Genomic DNA, 5426 nt, shown 5'->3' on the forward strand with positions numbered 1-5426 from the left:
CTTTCAGTCGTGTTACCTTGTGCCTGGTAACACTACTGACGAAGAGGTAACACGACTGATCTTAGATTCTTTCCTGGTTTTATTTTCATTCTTCTGCCTGCCACATACTTCTTTTGCGTGTATAATTGTTGATTATACGTGTGTCCCTGTGGGGAGGCAGAGAGAGAGTGAAAGAGGAGGGGGTTGGGGTTGGTGTGTAGGGGTGTGCCAGAGAGAGAATGCAAGACTTTTTACGGGATCATTTCTTATAAAAAGACAACTCTGTTATGATTATCAAATATTACTGTTTTTCAGGTAATCTTATGTCATGGCTCTTTCTGCTGCGGAAATACCCAATGCACAAACGTATCCTGTTGTTGTGAGAGCAGATGGTGATTGTCTACGAGCATGTGGCAGTGTCTACGCTTTTGGCCATGATCAGCGACCAGCAGAACTTAGAGCCCGCATTGTCCATGAACACGCGTGTCATTCTGAATACTATTATAAATTTTATGTGGGCGCCCAGTCATATGGGCATACAAGGCAACGAAGCTGCTGACAAGGCAGCAAAGGATGCTCCGGAGATGGCGGTTCCACTTCTTCCTGAGCAATTTGTTTTTTTCACCGACCTTCGTCGGAAGACCCTTTTTTACAGCAAGGAAAACAAACTGTATAAGATACACCCTGAGCTATCAAAGCCCTTTCCTTTGTTGGCTGCAAGTAGAAAAGACGAAAGTGTTCTGGCTAGGCTACACACTGGTCACACTTATACAACGCATGTCCATCTGTTTAAAAGAGAAAAGGCACCTGTTTTTCTGTGAGCCATTTTCTCACGGAGTGCGCTGATCTGTATGATCTACGAGTGAAGTATTTTGACACTTCTAGCTTGAAACATATTTTTACAAAGGTCAGCTCTGCAGCTCTCTTTGGATTTTTAAAAGAGTCCTTGACATGTAGGGTTTCGATATAGCTGTTATGTTACCTTCGGGTGACGTTCCTAATTTTGTTTAGTAACATTGGTTTATTTTAAATATTTGTAATGTTAAACTTGTGGGGTCCTGATTTGGCCGATATGGTCCGCTGGACCCAAAAAGCAACAACTAACTAACTAACTATTCTGAATACTACTTGAAAGAAGAAAACCTGAGGAAATGCTTCGAGACCAGCAAATAACGCAGAGGACACATCATCAAGAGCTTTGCAATGTATTCTGACGAATACCTTCCTGGAATGTCCCTGGACGAGAACACCGTAAAACGAATATAGGAAGCGGAAGTGATGAAGATAATAAAGCAAAAAACATTCATGGGTATATATATATATATATGGACGTCTGCACGTGTTGACATGAACATGACGCACTGGATCCCAAACCACTTCACACCGGGTCTACCATATTCACCAACTGCTGACTGCACTCCTAATCAAGTTCCTGAGTAGTTGAATGTGCTAGAGTCCAGCTAGGTCACTGTACTGTTCGTGCCAGAACGTTGGGGATTCCACTGCTGGTCTGTTTCAGAACGTTTTATTGTTTGTCGAAACATCTAAAGGCAATTTGGTGTCAGTGGTGTTACCATGCCTGTAATGTTACTGTTTAAAAAAACTGTGCAGCTTTAGTTGTTTTAAAGATAATCCTGTTTATGCTTTGTCTTCGCCGTTTGAGGAAAAGAATTGTATTTCTGTCAAACAGTAAGTAAACACTGCTGATCGTTTTTGTACGTGTAACTTTTGTCGAAACCAGCCAAGGCAATTTGGTCTCAGTGCTGTTACCATCTGTCAGTAATTTTGCTGTTAGAATCAATAATGTTACAGTGCAAAATGTTTGCAGTACATTTCTGTAGTAATGCTGAAAATAAATAAGATTTTGTTCTTTCCTTGAATCATATAAAATTGCGATTTTGCTAGGCCTGTGCAAATTCACGGCGCTATCATTACAGTTTATTTTGTGACAAGTTTGCATTTTTTTGGGTCAAATTGTGGAGTTAGGCTTAAAAGGTGGAAATAAAGTAAAAATGTCTTACTATAAGCAAGTTTGTTTGTTCCATTTAATTAACTTTACGTTTAAAGTTAAAATCAGTTCATCAATCAAAGTTAGCTAAGGATGGTCAGTTGTGTTATGAGACGTCAGTCATGTTACTCAGTCGTGTTACTCACATGTCATTGGTGTTACTGAGGCTTCTGAATGCAGAATTTCCAGGAAGATATCATTCTTTTCAGTCTGTTTATCTTTTGCTCAATGCTCTCATAATACTTGATTTGAGAAAAATACAATTGCAAGAAATGTACAAGTTTCAAGCTGCTGGCAATGTTTGACAATTTTCAAAAATGATTTTTATTCATTTGAGTGACAATTTCTTTAATTTTTATCGCTTTCTTTCACTTTAAGGTATATATTTTTCTTCAGAAAGTGAAAAGTGTATTGTTTTTGTCATACTGGAGGCAAACTAGTCATCTGTCAACATTTCTTTCAACCTAAAAAAAAATTAAAGAAAGAGTAACACGACTGACCACTGCAACAAAATATTTTTTGTTTATTTATTTTTTTGGCAAAACCATTCTTTATTAAGAGTACATATCTTATGTTAACATGGCACTGGGTGTGCTGAATAATGTCAACGCATTTGTTAAGAGTTTGGAATAAATTCACTTTTAACCATTCACTAGTCTCATTTTTCGTTCTTTTTTGAAAAACACCCATATATGTTACAGAATAAAGGTTTCCCCCCCCCCCCCCTCCCCCATGCACAGGCAATACATCAAAATAAAACAAAACAAGTCGCGTAAGGCGAAAATACAATATTTAGTCAAGTAGCTGTCGAAGTCACAGAATGAAACTGAACGCAATGCCATTTTTCAGCAAGACCGTATACTCGTAGCATCGTCAGTCCACCGCTCATGGCAAAGGCAGTGAAATTGACAAGAAGAGCGGGGTAGTAGTTGCGCTAAGAAGGATAGCACGCTTTTCTGTACCTCTCTTTGTTTTAACTTTGTGAGCGTGTTTTTAATCCAAACATATCATATATATATATGTTTTTGGAACCCGGAACCAACAAGGAATAAGATGAAAGTGTTTTTAAATTGATTTGGACAATTTAATTTTGATAATAATTTTTATATATTTAATTTTCAGAGCTTGTTTTTAATCCGAATATAACATATTTATATGTTTTTGGAATCAGCAAATGATGGAGAATAAGATAAACGTAAATTTGGATCGTTTTATAAATTTTCATTTTTTTTTACAATTTTCAGATTTTTAATGACCAAAGTCTTTAATTAATTTTTAAGCCACCAAGCTGAAATGCAATACCGAAGTCCGGGCTTCGTCGAAGATTACTTGACCAAAATTTGAACCAATTTGGTTGAAAAATGAGGGCGTGACAGTGCCGCCTCAACTTTCACGAAAAGCCGGATATGACGTCATCAAAGACATTTATCAAAAAAATGAAAAAAACGTTCGGGGATTTCATACCCAGGAACTCTCATGTCAAATTTTATAAAGATCGGTCCAGTAGTTTAGTCTGAATCGCTCTACACACACACACAGACACACACACACACGCACACACGCACACACGCACATACACCACGACCCTCGTTTCGATTCCCCCTCGATGTTAAAATATTTAGTCAAAACTTGACTAAATATAAAAACACACAAATACGCCATCCCAAAAATAATCTACAAATGTACAAAAACATTCTGTCATAGCAGGACGAGTCATTAAGTTGGATGCCGCAGGTAAATATCTCGCATTCAAAAATTGTGCAAAGGTATCAGCCCCATTCAGACGCTTCAACAATCACACCATGTCAAAGTTCATCAACTAGATAAAGCTATACAGTGCATAAAATGGCAAGAATTGGTTTTTGTTCAGAAAGACAGCCATGAAAATCTCTTTGTTTGAAACGTGTGTGCATTTAACACAGCATCTCATTGCACAACATTTATGCAAAAGTGTGGGGAAAACGATATCGACCACATCCTTCATAGAAGGCGAACATAGACGAGACAATAATGTGCCTTGGCTTAACTCATTCGCTGCGCGTCTAAATTTCCCCTGTGTTCCCTGCCAACGCGCGATTTAGAGCCATTTTGAAAAAATTATTAAAAATCAACAACACAAGATAAGTTACCTTACATACCTTATGTTTTTGCAAAGTTTGGAACTTACTCTTTTAGAAAATATATGAAACATTTGAAAGTACATACCTTTTGTTGTCTTCATATCCAGGCAAAATATCCAATTTGAAGCAAAACAAAAAAACTTTCTACGTCATGGGTTCATCATACACAATGTCATGATCGACACTTGCATTGCCCGAATCATCACCCAAATGATCGTCCATTGGCACAAAATCGTCACCAGAATCTAAAATATCATCTCCACTATCATCATCACTGAGGTCAAGATCAGAACCGTACTGAATAACACGTTCTAGCACTCTTTTCAAGTTACTACGTCTCAGCAGAACGATCCGCCATCTTGGAAAAGTCAAAACACGTGGGTCGCACACCGTCAACAAAATTTTTATTAATCCCAACAATTTAAGGGAAGGAACTGTTTACAGTGAATGGTACCACTGTAGACAGATAGAAGTTCATTGCAGGGGTTGTTTCCCTTGGTCAGCAGGACCGTTTACACCGTTAAAAATTCGTGATATCCGTCGGAACTCAAGTACCGGCACGCAGCCAACGCTAAACACAGGTGTCGGAATTCCAGTTCCGACACGCAGCGAATGAGTTAAAGGTAACTTTCTTCTTGTGTTAGCAATGATGTCAACTACCACAGATTTGTCTTGGCTTTCACACGCGGTGAGGGCATCCTTCCGCTTGGTCACATACCAATAATCAACAATCTGACTGTATTCTTCTCCTGAGAGGAATTCTTTCTTTCCTTTTTCTTTCTTTATTTGGTGTTTAACGTCATTTTCAACCGTTCAAGGTTATATCGCGACGGAGGGAAGGGGGGTGATGGGATAGAGCCACTTGTCAATTGTTTCTTGTTCACAAAAGCACTAATCAAAAATTTGCTCCAGGGGCTTGCAACGTAGTACAATATATTACCTTACTGGGAGAATGCAAGTTTCCAGTACAAAGGACTTAACATTTCTTACATACTGCTTGACTAAAATCTTTACAAAAATTGACCATATTCTATACAAGAAACACTTAACAAGGGTAAAAGGAGAAACAGAATCCGTTAGTCGCCTCTTACGACATGCTGGGGAGCATCGGGTAAATTCTTCCCCCTAACCCGCGGGGGGAATTCAGCTAGAGATTACAACACACGAAACACACAGACTGTTGACGTGTTGTATATATCCAAATGGAAGGATGGTCTTATTCCATGCAAAAGCCTGGCCAGATCTGAGGCGTTGCACACAATTGTTCGCACAACAAGGAAGGTCACTTTAACAGTTGAAGAAAATCAAACACACACAGA

This window comes from Littorina saxatilis, linkage group LG3, assembly GCF_037325665.1.
Source record: "Littorina saxatilis isolate snail1 linkage group LG3, US_GU_Lsax_2.0, whole genome shotgun sequence".
In the NCBI taxonomy this organism is placed as follows: Eukaryota; Metazoa; Mollusca; class Gastropoda; order Littorinimorpha; family Littorinidae; genus Littorina; species Littorina saxatilis.